The sequence below is a fragment of the Tupaia chinensis genome, unplaced genomic scaffold, assembly GCF_000334495.1.
Source record: "Tupaia chinensis unplaced genomic scaffold, TupChi_1.0 Scaffold000591_1, whole genome shotgun sequence".
In the NCBI taxonomy this organism is placed as follows: domain Eukaryota; kingdom Metazoa; phylum Chordata; class Mammalia; order Scandentia; family Tupaiidae; genus Tupaia; species Tupaia belangeri.
The window spans coordinates 473,321-491,787 of record NW_006160107.1 but is presented as its reverse complement, the minus strand read 5'-3'; the positions used below and the strand labels follow the sequence as shown (position 1 = coordinate 491,787).

At 41.2% G+C, this 18,467-nt stretch overlaps 2 pseudogenes; both read right to left on the bottom strand.

Annotated features, from left to right (window-relative positions):
* Positions 1–596: 596 nt before the first annotated feature.
* On the bottom strand, positions 597–2,406 carry LOC102487609 (heterogeneous nuclear ribonucleoprotein K pseudogene; annotated as a pseudogene).
* A 9,044-nt stretch (positions 2,407–11,450) lies between these two features.
* On the bottom strand, positions 11,451–15,568 carry LOC102487189 (zinc finger protein 639 pseudogene; annotated as a pseudogene).
* Positions 15,569–18,467: the final 2,899 nt, after the last annotated feature.

Below are 18,467 nucleotides of genomic sequence, written 5' to 3'. Positions count from 1 at the left end.
CCCCTCTCTTGAGGTGCCCAGAAGAAAAGACACAATGCCACCCACTGGGTGATCCTCGTTGAGTTCTCCTGGGTGGAGACATCACCATTCTTGAGCTTCTTAATGGATATCCCAGCTGCTAAATGGGGACTGCTCAGCAAGAAGAGGCAAGAGGAATCCCATTGCTGAGATTCTCATTTCTACCCAGTGGATGCTGTCCTGTGAAAGGGATTTTGCCAGCTAGTCAGGCCAAACTGCCCGTTTTATCTATTTATTTTCGGTTTACTAAATTTATTTTAAAAATCATAAAATGTTTCTCACAAAAGAGTATTACATCCTGCACACTGCTCTGAACATATGCCAGGAACATATGGACTGTTGTTGCTTTTCCTCCCTGTCCCACCCCTCGAATATTACAGTGATCACAGAGCAAGGTGTTCACAATAATTACATGAGGGGATTTTTCTTTTTAATCACCAAAAATGAAAAAAAAATTCACTTACTCTACTGCCATTTCAAAATTTCAGTGTTAGTTTTTGCACACCCTTCTCGTTTCCCAAACCCTGTTTATAAAGATCTAAGACATTACATCTGGTGAACAGCAAAGATTTCACTAATCCTCAAATGCAGAACACTTATGAAGCAGAGGGATGTTGGCTTTTTAAACAGAAGAAGGTTAAAAAAAAAAAAAGATGCGGACTCCTTCAGTTCTTCACTAGACTTAGAAAAACGTTCCAAAATACTGCTTCACACTATAAAAAAGAAAAAAAATTATATCTTGCATTAGAATATTTTAACATCTGCTTTACACTGTTCTCAGCAAATACTGAGATGCATTCTGTATTTGGTCCTGTGTTCCTGTAATGGTAATTATCTGATCTTCGGAGCCTTCCAAAGGCTCATCAATTTTGATTGAAGCTCCTGATTCATGACTAATTTGTTTAATTCACTGACCTCCTTTGCCAATAATAGAACCAGCCAAATCTTTGGGAATAGTTACTTGTGTAGTAATAAAAGGTCCACCAAAATCACCATATGATCCAGGACTTCCTGCATAGAAATAATCATATCCAGAACCACCCCGTGGTTCATAAGTCATCAGCCGTTCGGATGGGCTCCACGTATCTATTGCAGAATCCCAAGTTTCATCAGCACTGAAACCAACCTTGTCATCATAACGGTCTCTAGGTCTTCCTCTTCTATCATAGGTCATTAAATCTCCTCCTCTACATGGTGGTGGTGGAAGCAGACGAAAATTCTGGGCTCTGCTACTGCCCTGGCTCCCTTGTCCAGGAGGATGAAGAAGAGGTCCTTGATGAGGGCTCATCTCATCATAATCTCTCCTAGATGGAGGCATGAGACACCCACCCTGACCTGGAGACATTCTGTCAAAACCACCTTTTCCCTGCTTAAGAAATCCCACAGGACATCCACAGTGGTCATCAAATATCATGGCAAAACCATCATAATCATAGGTTTCATCATAAAAATTGTACACCCTTTGATAGGAGACTCAGATATAAGATCAAGGATGATCTTTATGCACTCTACAACTTTTTCAGGCTTTCCTCCAGTAAGCATGACTTTGTCAGTAGAATGAGGACAGCATTATTGGAAAAGCTTAATTGCTATCTGAGTGCTCTCTCAAAGCTCTTTGATTTTAGCACCTTTGACCCCCGTAATTCCTCCTGCCAAACTCTGATGAATCAACAGGATCAACTTGCAAAGTCACTTCCTTTATAGTGTTGGTAATTTAAGCATCCCACAGCATCGGATTCAAGTGTGAGCTGACTGGTTGCAGTGGATGTTGGCAACTGCAGGCCTTCTTCCAAGGTAGGGATGATTTTCGTCAGAATTTCTCCAATTGTTTCAATATCAGCACTGATACTCACTAAGTACTAAGGCCACTGCTGTCTGGGACTGAAACACTGGCATTGTAGTCTGTATGCAGAACCTTAATATTCTTGCCTCCTTTTTCAATCACTGTCCCAGCATTCTTGCTCTGAAGCAGAATGTGTAATTAAACCACTTCATCAGTGTTCCTAGATTTTTAAATGCTCGGTCTTCTTCCATGTCTTCTGCTGGGCATTTACCAAATTCACCATTAGTTTCAGTGCTGGGGAAGGTTTCCTCTGGCTGTAAAGTTTCCATTTTCTCTTTTTAAAAGGACACACCAATCTGCAGCTATTATATATTTTTGCAGAACAGAAGTGTTCTAGGTGGGAGCAACTGACCCCCTAGCGCTGCAATAGCTTATAGACTGCAAACAAGAGGGACACTGGCAAGACAGTAAGGTCAGTGCACAGAGAAAGAGGATAATGGCATCTGCAGTGCTGTCACCTGGACCACCCTCCTCTTCTCCTGTTCACACAGAAGAGGAGGGGAGAGGGAGAAGGAGGGCAAACCACCCATTTTAAATCAAGATAATGATAGTTAACACTTTAATGTTCTAAGAACTTTATATTACAGAAAAAATAATTTTATTTATTGCCTTCCAGCTCAACAACCAGCAAAAAGCCAGAATCCATGTGCATCTGAGGTGGGCGTAGCCCTGCCCCTTTAACCAGAAATCCTCTGCCCCAAACCTCTCCTTCCAGCCCAACACTCAGCAAAAAGCAAGGTAGGATGTTCTCTGTCTTCTTTTTGTCTCTGTCTCTCTCTCCCCTTCGTCCTGTCTCTTGAAATATTTTTATAAATTTTTTTTATATAAAACATATATATATATATATATATGCATATATGTTTTTTAAAAATCTGTAGGTACTGTTTCTTGTCTCTGACCTCTGCTTTCTCTTGCTAATTTCAGAATCCATGTGCATCTGAAGTGGGCATAGGCCTTCTCCTTTTGTGTGGCATGCTGTGTGGTTCTCATTTTCTTGCTTTTTTTAAAAAAAAGATTTTTTCCTTTTTATTGTTTCTTTTGTCTTTTTTTTTTTTTTGGTCTTTTCCCCTTTGTTTCCTTTCTTTTACTTGACTTTCTCACCTTGCTGCTCACCTTCCACACATTGAGTGTCTAGGCTAGTCTAGGTGCACAGTAGTGAAACTTTTGAATACTTTTAGGGTCATAGAAAAGCTTAACTGCTAAAGAAAGGGAGAAACTCATCTTTATAAACCTAAATTCAAATTCCTTTCTGTGGATACCATGCTGCAAACCATAGTAGTAGAGGAGAGATAGGCATAGAACTATCTCACAGTAAAGTGAAGCACATGAGTTTACATTAGCAGAAATCTCTAACCAATTAGTCAAACGTGAATATACCACCAAATGACTAAAAATCAGATAAGAGTGTCTGCAAAGTGAGCAGCTGGGAGAAATACGGAGCTGTAATGATCATGGCTCATCTCCTCCCCACACACTTCTGAATTCTTAGTTGAAACCCAGCAGCTTAGCCCAGGTGCACCTATTCCCTTGAAACTGTGAGGACTTTGTAATATCCAGTTCCATTGACAAAAGTGCAGTTTGCTTGATGTAGATCAGGGAAACGGAACTGCAGAGATATTGCAGGTTGGGCCTAGCAGTTGGCGTAATGGCTGTGTCCCTGAACTCCCATGTTGTTGACTGCTGTCAAGTCCTAGACCCGGTGGCTTAAACTCATGTGTGTGCGTTCATGCCCAAGATCCTGAGAGGAAAATGGTGGAGAAGGGATTGTGGCATGGCTATCCCCCATGGGGGGGGGGATGATTTCCTGCTTTCTGTCTTTCTGTCTCTCTCTGTCTTTCTGGCAAGAACACGTGCCCTATAGCAAAAACTGCTCCAAAATAAACATATTGAAGGTCATCTCCTTCTGCACACCTCTAACACTCAGAATTAACTCCAAAGATGTAGGAGGTAATGTATAATCTATCAGAGGACCAGAAACCACCTCAGAGGCATAAGAAATATGGGAAAACAAGAAAATATCTCTCCTCCAATGGGAAAGAACATCCCTTCATCATCCACAGATAGTACAATGGAACTCATGGAAATGTCAGATACTAAATTAAAGATATTCATAGTGTCAAAGCTAACAGAGATGCAAGAGAAGAGAGACAACGAACTGCAGAAAATGCAGGTGAAAAGAAACAGCAAGTTCTAGGAGATGAGGAAGTTCTTCCACAATCTAAAAGAAAAAATACACACCATAAAAAAGAATTGAAGGCTGTAATACAGGAAATCAAAACCTCCCTTGAAAGTATTAAAAGTAGATTACATCATGCAGAAGATCAAATCTCAGATGTAGAAGACAGAATCACTAGCCTAGGAAAATCCACCATAAAGACAGAAAAAATAACTCCCCCCAAATGAGAATAATATATGAGTATTAGTAGATGCCATTAGATGTCAAACATCCAGATAATGAGTATCCCAGAGGTGAAGAAACTAATCAGGGCATTGATAATCTTTTCTATGAAATCCTGGAAGAAAACTTTCCAAACCTAAAGAGGCATTCAAATACCCAAGAAATATGAAGGACCCCACATAGAATCAACCCAAGAAGATCTTCCCCAAGGCATATCATAGCCAGACTGACCAAAACCACAGAGAAGATATATTAAAATTGGCAAGAGAAAAATGTCAAGTTACTTTCAAAGGATATCCCATCAGGCTAACATTGAATCTCTCGTTGGAAACACTGCAAGCAAGGAAAGAATGGGAAAATATATTCAAAGTGTTACATGAAAAACAATTACAACCCAAAAATACTATATCTGGTAAGATTATCCAATATATAGGAAGAAAAGATTAAAAAAAAATTCTCAGATAAAACCTGAAATACTAGACCAACTATTCAAGAAGTTCTGGAGTACTACACCAGGAAAACTAAAGACAGACAGACTAATTAAAGAACAAAAAATGGACAAGAAAAAGGCCAACTTAATGGTAGGGGCAGGCTCTTAAATATCAATGATAATGTTGAATGTTAACAGAAATATCAGACCACAATAACACTGCAAATTCAATAAAAGAGCGATTACATGAGACTGAGGTGGTAAAATAGAATTCTATGACTTTTTTCTAAAACATTACTGATTTTCTTCTATGTTTTGTCTTCCAGATTTAAGGATTTTTGGCTTTCTTTTGAGGTGTTGATAGGTTCAGCAATTTGTTAAAAAAGAATTTTTTAAATTGAAGCATAAACTTTTCTCCTTTCCTGACCCCTTTGGAATTGGAAAATATGTCTGAGCATTCTTATTTTGTGACTGAATGGTTATGTGCATAAGTCCAATAATATAATAATATATGTTGCCTCAGGAATTGAATTCTTTTTTTTTTTTTCTGAGCTCAGCCAGTCAGATTTAATCCAAAGCAAGTAATACCATGAATCAAATTTCTCCGAAAGGGGAATTTCATTGATTACTTTATTCCCTTACAAATAGACCAACTGTAATCAAATGAGGTGAACATTCACCTCAAGATTTTGACGTCTTCATAATAGAAAAGATAAGGCTCAGAACTGGATCATGTGACCCTTTCTCTTCTTATCTCCTCCCAGTTCAAAATGCTTACATCTCTTAATAGCTAGCATTCTCTTAGATCTGCAGTTGGGCTCAACACATTCAAACCTCAGCACAATCTTCTTTGTAGGTTTTGTCTTTTTTTGGAAAATAGGCTTAGTCTGTCCACCATAGCCACTCTGGTTCCTGTCATAACGCCGCCTTCCCTGAGCATACGGAGAATCCTTGCCCTTTTTGTACTGTGTCTCTTTATGAGGTCAGCGCTTGCCACACTTCTTACAGAAGGTCTGGCGGATTTTTAGGGACGTTCACCATGCTTGCGGGCCTGCTATCTGCACGGAAAGCAGGAACCGAATTCTTATGGGGCTCTGTGCAAATAACAGACCAAATTGAGATTAACCTAATTTTTTTTTTTTTTGCAAATAAGTTTATACCTCTCTTTAGTAAATGAAGGAGTGGAGAAAATTATAGTGCACTTGTCACTAGATTCTATCTTTGCCCATACTTTTAGTTTAAGATCTTTTGTGAATCAAGAAAATGTGAAAAATAAAAAGTTTCGTATGGAAGAGAGGGAGGAGAAGGGAAGGAAAGAACTGATGAAAGTACGCTTAATTGACAAAGAATGAGAAGCTATTTGCTGATGATAATGTATGTAGTAATATCTTTGTCTTGACTGACATGCATGGTATCTGTGCTGGAAAATAATGTATACTGTAAAGACATGGTTAAATGTAAATAAATTTAAAAAAAAGAAAAAAGAGATGTTGAGATTTGATACAACTGAGAGAATATTGAAATGTTATTATGTATTGATTTTTTAAAAAATATCCATATTTGTTCCTAATGTCATCCTAGAAATTGTCAAAATATATACTTAAGTTTAATTAAATGATGTTTAGGGATTGAATGTATAAATAATAATAATAATAAAGAAAAAATACAAAGGCATAGTTTTTACCTATCCAAATAATTTGCCCCATACTTGTTGGTGTGTTTTATCAATAAAAAGCTATGGCATAAAATATGTGTGTGTGTGTGTGTGTGTGTGTGTGTGTGTATATATATATATATATACAATTTATAATTTGATGAGAGAGTAAGAGAGAAAGCAAGCTGCCAGGTCCAGGATTTGAACCTCAATCAGCTACCATGCCACCTTCTGGCCCCAATATATTAACATATTTAATTCTCACAACCACCCAGCATTATGCCATACTATGAGGGAGAAAACTGAGACTCAGATTGGGTAATAGACTTGCTCAAGTTCACAACACTGATGTGGAGCAGAGCTAGAATCTGATCCCAGGTACTCTCTCCCTAGTCCAGGCTCTTGATCACATTGCTATTCTGTTTCTTCAACTGGCTTTGCTTAACTAGCTAAGGGGCAAGAAAGCCTTCCAGCACTTAAGAAGCCTAGTAGGGTGCTGACATTCCTTGATTTCTTTCTTTCTTTCTTTCTTTTTTTTTTTTTTTTGAGAGGTTTTTGCTATAGGGCATGTGTGCTCACCAGACAGACAGAAAGAGACAAAGAGACAGAAAGCAAGAAATCAACCCCCAGGAGGGATGGTCATGCCGCAATCCCTTCTTACTTCAAAGGCTCTACCTCCTCTATACCCAATACCCAAGCCAATAGGACACTGATCTCAGGTTAATAAGCTAATGGAAGTTCAAACTATATGGACTAGTCACTATTGTCCTTAAAAAAAAAAAAAAAGCAAACTTTGCACATGGCAATTTTATGCAGTTCAGTGTAATATATGTTGAACACCTACCTACTCAGGTGCAAGACTTGGTTCAAGGCATTTTCGTTTCCTTATGTTTCTCATTTAATCGTCACAAGACTTCCAAGCATTTTCGCTTCCATTTTTCACATGAAGAAATAGGCTCAAATTAACCAGAACTAACCAGGCAACTACAGTGGTAGAGCCAGGGATCCTGCTTCAAGTGGGGCCCTTTCACTTCTGGCTCTGTACTGCACAGCACAACTCTGCAGCCTGAGCTCCTGAGCTGAGTGGAGCTGGAGGGTCTGCAGGCAAAAAGAAGAACCATATTCAAGTGGTAGGCTCCAGTTACACTAATTTTAAAGTGAAACCAAAGTCAAAAGGGGAAATAATATGACCTCTGCCAAATAGACATGACCCAATTGGCAGCAAAAGTCGGCTTTGAAAAGTAAGTGATCCTATTCTGTTGTATTCAATATTGTCACAACTACTAGAGCCCACAAACTTGTGGACATTCTTGCTGCAGCTTTAAAGAGAATGTGGGCACCGAAGGGTGATGTGTCTGGTTGGAGAATGTTGTTATAGGGAGCCCAGCCAAGAAAGTCGCAGTGAGGGGCATCTGGAACATCTGAGAATTACGGGGATTCTGTGTTGAGATGATTTCAGCTAAAAATCTAAAGGACAGTTTGGAGGAAAGACAAGATGGAGAGATCTTTGGTGGTGCAACCAGAAAGAATGATAACGTGAGGCTTTCCAGAATATCCAGCGCTGACTGTCAGCAGTTTATGCAGAAGCTCTTTGGAATGCCTATTGGCTGTAAGTTATGGACTCTGGGCTGGGAAGGGAGGAGGGAGTGTTAAATGGGCATGAACACACTGAGACATGTTCCAATTAAATGGAGTAGAATTCAGGGGCAGATACAAAAATAGCTGAAGTGGTTTGTTGGCATTCATTTTAACTCTGATTTTTCTCTGTGGGAAATTACTTTCATCTGATTCTTTTCAATATGGATTGAGTCATATTCTTTTTATTTGACACAAGCACCTATTTGCTGTACGTTTTTTAAAGTATTGGACAATTGCTGCTTCATTTTCAGAAGACTTGAGTGGAACACCCTTGCTGTGCTGCTGACACTCTAAGCCTAGGAGTTTGAGATTAATTCTAAACCACTGAGCAGAACTATCAAAGGAAAATAAGAGTGTAATTATTTTGTTTTAACTTTTTTTTGGGGGGGTGGGGGAGCAACCTTCAGGTATTGGGAAATGCAAAGGCTTGTAGACTGACTTCTGTGATCTTATAATCTAGGGGGGAAACTATGACATGAACACAGAGCACAGGGCATTGCATCACCCAAACCAAGTGTATGGTGAACAGACAAAGGTGTAGGAAGCAAGGAGGCATTGGCAATGGGGCTAAGATGCTCATGATTCCTAGAGAGGGTAGACTGAACTGATCCTTCAGGAATACTCATTCGAGAATAGTGAGGAGAGAGAAGAAGGAATTATAGGCAGAGGTACTGACACAAGAAAAGAATCCAGGGGTGAGGGAGCCCATTTTAGTTAGAAATACAGTAAACCACTTGTGCAGAGTGGAGAGTTTGTTGGAGAAGTAGTAAGAATGTTTTTCTTTATCTACTTAACCCCCTGAGTAATCTCATTCAGTCTCTCACATTTGAAAAATGTCTATGTGCTAAAGATTCCTGGATTTATAATTCCAGCATAGATCTTTCTTCTGCATTCACAGTGGATTTGGTTTTTTACTTCTTAGCATCTCTGTCTTCCCCCTACCCTCCACCCTATGTCTTTCCCCTCATAGTACATGGCTCCATCATTCAACTCTGGGAATCCTGCTTGACTTCTTTCACTTACTTCTCCCTCTCTAATTCATCCAGAAGTGATGTCAGCTCTTCCACAAGTGTATCTCAAATCTGCCCATGTTTTTCTGACTCCTACTCCTAACACCCTGGTTCCAGGCACCAACCTCTCCTGACTCTAATTCTACAATGACCCCTGATTTCCTTCCTTCCAAACTTACCTCCCCTGCAATCCTTTCTCTAACCTGTAGTCAAAATATTCTTTTAAATGTTATCATATCAGATATCATCAGATCACCCTTACTTATAACCCTTTGATGGCGTCTCTGGGCCCTTGGCATAAAACCTTATCTCCTTACCATGACCTATGTGGCCCTGCTCTGGGGACACCCCCATGCCTGCCTAACATCCTCATTTTTTTTGGGGGGGGGAGTTATTCATCAGCCCCAATAATGCAAATGGTCTAGATGATTCCACTGATTTCACTCCCCAGCATTGTCGACTGTCAGCCTATTCTTTTCTCATGGCACACTGGATAAGATATGAATACAGCTCCTAAGTTGATCTAATGAAACTCAACCATATGTCTTTTGATAGAACTCCAGGGATTGCTGGCTACAAAATGATGTGTACTTGGAGTTCTAGGGACCCAGCCATAATGAGAGGTTTCCTGAGCCTAAATCCAACTGAGAACAAGGGAAACTGGGAATGGAGAAAAACTAAGTCCTGCTCACTCTGACCTCAGCACAATCCCCTTCCCCATGTAATGCCTCAACTTTTCAGTTATATGAGCTGAAAGAACTTTCTTTACTTCTGTTACACAAGAGGTCTTCAGAAAGTTCATGAAAAATGTTTATTACGATGCATAGATTTCAATTTTCTTTGCACCAAAATAGACTTGTACTTTAATTCCATTTTTTTCACAAACTTTGTGAAGTCCCTTGTGTACCTATACCTCTCTATGTCTATTTACCTTTTTTTTTTTTTTAATTTGCTAGAGGGTACATGTGCTCTCCAAAGAGAGAGAGAAAACACCCCTATGGAGGATGGCCAATAACCACAATCATTTCTCCTCTGTTCTCTTGGGATTTGGGGCATGCATATACACACACCCAGATTGTTTCTTGGAGGAGTCCGACCTGGCGAGGCCCCAGGATCTGTCTGAGCCCCCCGACCTTTGAGCTCCACTTCCTGTCAGATCAACATGATGGCAAGACCACTGTTGTGCACCTCCCGACCTTGGAACAAAGCTTGGGTCACTTAGCATGTCAGCAAGGCTGTTTGCTATTTGCTCCAGAAACTGTAGCAGCCTTACTGGGAAGCGACCCCCCTCTGACTCCCCAATATACTACTATAAAAGAATTGCATAGCTCTCTTATACATCCTGAGTGTACGATAAAATCTTCCAGGAAGTCCCCCGACCAACCGACCCGCTCCCCTTTGCTCTGATCACTTACTATTAATTACAGTGCTTTACCTCTGTAGTCACAATAGAGGGTGGACTGAAGTTCTTTTTAGGCAGAAGTAATCTTGACCTTTGGAAGGCCCTTTAAAATACATCCTTTCTTTACCTAAAATAGGATTAGGCCAAAACTGGCCCAGGACACCTCCGCCCTCTCCAAGTGAAATAGATAAATATATTAGGATTCCTCAGATTAAGTTATAGATCCCTACAAAACTGTATAAGTATCATTCTTTATTAAGATCCATAAGAACTAATATCTATTCTTGAGATGTTCTTTTCTCAGCACCATTCCCAGTAATCACAAGATGGCTGCTACACCGCATCAGCTGATAATCACCTCTACTTTCTGGAACCGCTTTCCCGAAACTGCATTCCATGGAAACCCACCTACATGAGGAACTGCACTAGACCCACCCTTAATCCACCCCTGAATAGGAACTGCACTAGACCCACCCTTAATCAAACCCTGAATTGCACTAGACCCACCCTTAATCCAACCCTAAATAGAATCTATGTTCTTTATTGTTAAAAACTTTATGAGCTGTTAATTGAAACACTAGCCCCTCTCCCACTTACTTGTAACACATTTTCAATAAAAAGGCACGATAATTCCTAGCAGTTGTCACCCCTCAGAGAGCGATCTTTGAGGGGTGTCCGGCATAGGACGTGCATGAAAAGGCATCGAGGCCTCTGTCTTCTGTTCACCTTCGCCGCCTTCATCGAGATAACCCACCCACGCCGAGGCTGGACCCCGGCAGTTTCTCAAGCTGATGGGTCTGAGACTTGAACTATGCAGTCTGCCATGTGGGATCCAGCCATTTCAACCACCATGGCACCAACTGATCCTCTCACTCCTCCACCTTTAATCTATCCAGATTATTTATTTATTTTAAGACTTTGTTTTGAAGACTTTTGAAAAAAAGAATTATTTTTATTAAAACTTTTACTTGTTATTTTAAAACATCCATTTTAACATCTCCAAAAAAGCTGAATTTATTATTTTACACTGACATGTAAGTTAAAATAAAGAGTGTAATCAAGTTGTCTTATGGATGGAAAGGTGACTTATTAATTCCCTTTCATTTCCAAACCTCAGAAAGCAGTCGCTACATTTATGAGGTTAAGTTAGCTGAGTGCTTGAAATCTAGAAGAATTTTAAGTTGGTCAGTTTGTCCTGTTGAATATTCACAATATTGACATAAATAAATCCCTTTAGATAAATGTGAATTTAAATGCTTAGAATATTCTATCATACTTGAAAAGCCTTTTTCATAGTCATCACAAACATGACGAAAAATTTTAGTATGTTCAATAGCAACATGCCAGTTCACATTTGTATGAAGTCTACTCCAAAAACCACATACTTGATATACAAAGAAGTTTTTACATTTGTCAAAGATAATTTTGCTTACGTGGCTGTACTGTCCGTGCCCTCCACTGTTATATTTATCACTTAACTATTAATTTACCATGTGGCTATACACGTCTTCCAGATCATTGCTTTCATGTTCACAGAACTGACACAAGTACTGTTTGTCACAGCTGTGCTCCTGGAAATGCAGGTAGAGCTCACTGCTTGAGGAGAACTGCACATCACACTGCTCACACCAGGAGAGGTGATTGCTAAAGTGGGTGTCTGCCACAGCTGAGGTTCTCAGAAATTACTGTCTTACATTTGTATAACACAGTATTTACAAATGTACGTGTCCTCCATGTGTAGCTTGGCACGTTCAATCAGAAACATGTTGTTAGAGAAACTTTCCTAACATACTCGACATAAATTTGAGTCAGTTCATTTATGCTTCAGAATCACATGCTGCTTTAAATCAGAAAAATATTTGCTGTTGAACTCACAAAGTTCCCATTTATAGAGACCACTACTATTAGCTCTCAGTAAAGGCCATTTCTGCTGGGCAGTCTCCTCTGAAGTTTGGTCCTGGAGACTCTCAGAGGGAAGGTTCTGTCTCTATGTCATAATCCTCAGGTACTGCACGCACAGCCATGGCAGTTGAAACACTTTCAGCAGTGTGCACATCTATAGGACTCTCCTCTGGAGAGTGTTGGTTTACTGATTCAGGTGAGTCCACTCTTCACCACTAATTTCAGTATCAGCAGACTTTTCTGTGGAAAAGCCAGTGTACTGGAGAATTCTAAATGTGGCACTGAGAGGTCGGCCGAGGAGCTGGGAGCAGACAGGGAGCCTGGAGTAGATGGAGGAGCTCCTGGGCCGTGCATGTGGGAGGCCAACCCCGCCTGCCTTGCTCTGCCTGCTTTGCAGGTTACCCTCTGCCCTCCAGGCCCAGACTCTGAGGCCACCTAAAAATAATTATTTAACTTCATTAATTATTATTATTATTTTTTAATTTGCCATAGAGCACATATGTTCATCAGAGAGAGACAGAGTCAAAGCCAGAAAGTAAGTCACCAGGTCCAGGACTCAAACCACGGTCAGTGCCTCATCTGCCTCGTCACCTACTAGCTTCTGGTCCTCTATCTTTTTAAATTATTTATTTTTAATAATTTATTTAATTTTATTTATTATTTATTTTATTGTTTATTTATATTATTATCATTATTATTTACTTCGCTACACACACCAGAGAGAGACAGAGAGGGAAAGTTAGAGAGCAAGCCACTAGCTCCAGGACATGAACCGTGGTCAACCACATGGGAGTCCAGCATCCCCAACCACCATGCCACCCTCTGGCTCCCTCTTTATTTTATTTTATTTTATTATTTTTATTTTTTTTTCTTTCTGGCCCCTCTTTTTTAAAAATTTTTTGGAGAGTTTTTTCTATAGGGTGCATGGGCTCACCAGAAAGAGAGAGACAGAGAGACAGAAAGCTAGAAATCACCCCCCGGGCAATCCCTTCTCCTCCATTGTCCTCTTGGGATCTTGGGCACAAATGCACATGTGCCCAGTGTGTTTTAGTCACTGGGTCCAGGACTCGACGAACTGCAGTCGACTACGTGGGAGTTCAGCGACACAGCCAGTATGCCAACTGCTGGCCCCGTGGCCCCTAAGAGCTGTAAAAGTTTTCGCCAAAAGGTCCCTGCAATCTCCCTCTGTTTCTCATTGGCTGGCTTGTTTATGTGGCCATCCCAAACCAATTCCCAGATGTTTAGACCAATTCCTAAAGTGCACAGCTCCTTAAGGGAAAGCAAACAAAATTTGAGTTCTATTAGTAAGGAGGTGGCAGAGGAATTTGGTGCTGTGAATGTGAATTTGGTGCTTACCAAATGGTCTGAGACCATGAGTAAGGGGGAGCAGCTAAGTCTCTCAGCAGCTGTGGATCTCAGTAGCAAGTTGTTTGTCAGGGTGTGTGGCGTCCATGCTGGTCTCTCACAGTTCGTGTGATTTGTGTGGGATCCCTCTAGTGTTTTGATTTTAGTTTGAGATCTGCACAGATTTCAAATGAATCATGATATATATACATGGCCCAAACCATCCCAGAAAAATAGATTTTAAAAGAGACTCTTTCTTCTGTTACTGCCTTTTAAAAATTACATAACATTTTTGAAGTTATGAGGTTTTTACATTTTGCTACAGCTATTTATTTATTTAATCTACCCATCCTTGCCTTATTATTTATAGCTTAGAGAAAATACACCTCACTCCTCTAGCGTGATCTATGGAAACCACTGACAGAGACAAGGAGAGTCAAAGTCAGTTTTGTCAACTACCTGGGAAGGGTTTTATGTCTTTACAACAAGATTAGCAGCTTCTTTGAATAGCCTGGGGCAGGGATCAATAGACTTCATAAACTTCAGTCTTTTGAGAATTTGGGGGGAACTCAAGAGAAGAATCTCAGAGAGGGCGAAGCCTTAGAGATTCAGAGCCCAAACAACTCATCCAGTATTTGTCCTAGATGTTATGAAAGTGCATGTGCTTGAATTATAAAATAATAGTCACCAAAAATAAGTATAATGTCCTGGGACCACATTACTACCACCAAACCCAGGGCTTAGGGTGACCTCACCAGCTTCCCTCCCTAAAGCACAGACCTGATTTAGAAAGGGTTCGGTAGAGGCTGAGGTTCAAGATGAGAAGTGAGGTGAGCGGAAGAGAAAGCTTGACCCGTGCACAAGACCTCTGGTCTTCAGAGAATGATCCCCTTTTTTCTGACTCCTCATCCTCCATGATTCAGGTCCAACCTTACCTCCAAAAGGAAGGCTACCCTCTTGCCTCTTCCCCACAATTATTGCAGGAGCTCCTCTGTGCTCCTCTGTGCTCCTCTGGCATCCTGCTCTCAACCAAAGCAGCTCTCCTGGGGTGGTTGAAGTTGCTGGATTATGCATGTCTCTTCCCACTAACTCAGCTTCTTGAGAATTGACCAATCATTTCATCATTCATTAACTGTGCAGCCTCAAGCAAATTCATTAGCCTTTCTTAGTGTCCTCATCTTCAAAGCAGGGATAATAATAAACTTTCCTTCAAAGGATTGTTGTGAGAATGAGATAAAATAGAGTATTACCTGGAAGTAGGGCTGTAGTACTCAGTAAATGTTGCTGTTGTTCTACGATATCATCATTCTCACAATTGTCACCATTATTGTCGAATCCTTATCAGAGTTAAAATACATGTTGTATTTCTCAATATATGTTTGCTGGAGGAAAACATGCCGGGAATGGATGACCAGAGAAAGAACATACATGTTCTTAAATGATAGAAGTTAAATGATAACAAAACCACTACTAATGCAGGCTGACAATGTAAGGACAAGTGAAAAGTGACAAGGCATATAATTAATTCCCTAGGGGAAGGATCCACAGGCAGTTCATTGATTGCAGAAGAATGAAATATGAGGTGCAGCAATCAGGGAAGGCTTCACCTGGAGGCAATAAGGTCTGAGATGGTCTGTGAGGATGCCAGTGGGAGCTGAATGAACACAGAGGAAGTGGGAGCAATTTCAGGTTGAGGTTTTCCATTCCCAGACCAGGTGTCTTAGATGGTGTGAGCATGTAGGATGTTCTCTTCAGGAGCTGAAGTTTAATTTAGTTATGGGATCCGTGGCCTAATCCGTAAGGATTCAGTCTAGTTCTGGAGTCTGTCTCACTCTTGTGGGAGAGCAGGAGGTGGTCACAGGGTGCAAAGCCCATACACCTGTAGGAACATTTTCTGTGAACCAGCTCACTGTGATAATTGCTGTACATGCTCTGGGGTAGGGCCAACTGATTCCAGAATTAATCAAAGCGTTTTATGACCATTCCTTTCAGCTTTCAAAGGGTCTTTACATAGACCACTTCAAAATAAGCTGTGGATAAATATTCATCAGTAGATTTTCCCCAAGGATGATCCATAAGGTGCCACTCTCAGAGCCGTTGGCTGTTCTGGGTAAAGTGGAACGACTTCAGCCTTTGTGCTTACTGGGCAGAAGAGGGAGGCGAAGTCAGTCTCATACCAAAGAACAGCATGTCTTCTCCCGTCTGTGATAAGCATGACAGAGACCGAGAGATGTTGGGGAAGGAGTCGGAAAGTTTCCAGTCAGAGTACTTGGCTGCTGGCATGTGCCTTCTCCACAGACCACCTGGGTTACCCTCCATGGACCCACGTGACATGGTTTCTCATAAATTGCTTTTGATTTTTTGTCTCGCTGAACCCCTAGTTTTCATATCGGACCCCGCCTTCCAATAATAATAACTCTAACATTTGAAGAATTGTGTATGGCTTGTGAGGGGCTTCCATCTCTGATAGCTGATGCCCTACAGGACCCTGAAAGGAAGGCAGGACGAGGATCATCTAATCCTTTGCACAGGGGACGAATCTGAGAGAAGTTCCTTCATTCAGAGAAGGCAGAAGTGAGCTCAGAACACACGGGTTCTGACTCCCAGGCCACCACACTCTTTGCTGTGCCTCTCTACCCCACCCTCTCATTATAACCAGGGTCTGAGTCACTGGTCTAAGCTAAAAACTGGTGGTTTGCACCTCAGGTAATGTTTGAGTTCTTTATCAAGAATCTGAGCAGTTGTTCAAGATCTGTTCCAAAGGGCAATCTGCCACAGAGTACTTTTTTAGACCCACAGCAACTTGAGTCAATTTGGTGTCTCTGAGACTCAGTCCAATGTCTTAGGTACTGCTTAGTGCAGCATGGACATCTCTGGCCTTTCACCTCTCTCACACACAGCTTTGAGGTTGCCACTTGCTGGGAGACTATCTTTAAATGTAGGCAGGCAAACAGTGTTCTAGAGGGGACAAAGAGCTCTATGAAGACAACCGGAGTATGCTCCTCAAAATGAAAACACATTGGCCCCTACGCTCCCAGCAATCTCTCCCCTGGGTATTTTCCTGCACACATCCTTGTATATGTAATCTGCTGCTGTGTGTTCAAGGTTTTCCACTGCAGCCCTTTTTGTAATGGTACAGATTGAATACAGTCTGAGAGATCTCCACAGAGAACCAGTATGTGGATTGTGATGGAATCATGTAAAGAAACACTGTCACTACAAAAATAAGTGAAGAAATTCTCAGTAAACCAAGAGGAAAATTGCCAGGGTATATCCTTACTGGAAAAGCAAAATGCGGAACAGCATACATAGTGTGCTATATAAGGGGTAGGAATGAGTATATATTCCCATTAGCTTGTGCTTGTGTAAGGACACACTGGAAGGATGCTTGAGGAACTATTACGATGGTTACGTTTGAGAGGCAGAGACTGGGAGGAATGGTGAGGGAGAGGGGGTTAAACCTTTCAACCTGCACTTTTTATATCACTTTGAGCTTTGACACATATTAATACACTCTCTACCTAAATAAGTAAGTTAAATTCAACCAACTTACTCCAATCAGTCAGCCAAAGTGTGCTGACATCTTGCCATGGGTTTCTCAGAGATGTATGTATTTGAATGGAATCCAAATCTTAATTCTTGAGCTACTTCTCATTAAGTCATTGGAACACACTGTCACCCCCCAAAAAAACCCAGTCAGAGAGATTGTATTCTGTTTGTTCTCCTCACCATGAATGAAATAAAAGGAACATTTTAACTGGTTTCTTCATTTTCTCCCATTACCAAGTGGGAAAAAATTTTTTTTTAACTTCATCTTGTTTGATATTGCTTGGGAAATACCTAGATAAGTCAAAGGAAGATAAGACAACCTAATATAAAGAATTCTGGGTTAAAAGTCTGGGGAAAAGTAAGGATTGTCTTCAAGTTGGACAGGATGAAGTAATTGCTTAGAGGACAGAGAAGTTGCCCAAGGCTGTTTCAATGACTTTGGGATTTTGTGGAATTCAGGGTTATACCCTTCAGAGCTCAGGTGAATTCCCAAGGTGTCTTCCTGCTCCGCTCTGGCTTAACACACCCTGTAGCACTGGAATCAGGAGACATTCCAGTGAAGCTCACCCCCTGTGCTGGCCTCACCTGGAATGAGGCCTGTCTTGGCCTCATCCTGGCTTGTAGGAGTAAGGTCATAGCACTAACTGCTCAATGTTTCTATCAGGAATCTTAGAGTTTCAAGCTACTCTAAGGTAGAGGGCTTTCTCATTAAGTAGCCACCAAGTGCCTGACTGCCCTGGCTGCTCTCGAGGTGGGGGTGGGGGATCAAGTGGTTCAGAGACACCTGAACACCTCTTTCTCCTAATGTAGCCTCTGCCTTTTCCAAGTATGTTCCTCTCCCTTTGTTCCTGGTATGGTCTCTTCAAGAAACCTTGCATGTCTTTATTTTACTAGACAAAATTAAAATGAGCCCTACTTCCCCCAGCATGGCTGGTGGGATGGAAACCTGTGTTGTGTCCAGTCCGACAGTCAAAATGCCACTGGATGCATAGTCCCCTTGCAGGCAAGACCTGCCCTGGCTGTAATCTAACACCTCTGGCCTAGAGGACCTGAACAGGCACAGAGGAGGTGGGGAGGGTAAGACTAGTGCCAAGACTTCCCAGCCATAAAGAGCAACAGGGTTCTTAGTGGAAGTAGAGGAGACAGAGGCCTTGAGAGGAGGGGGTCTTTTCAGTGCTGAGCAACTCCCACTCGGGCTGGCACTGGCTAATCTGTCCCTAAACAAAGGAGCGACATACTCTTCATTCCTCTGAGGCCAGGAACTGTATGTGCTGGTATT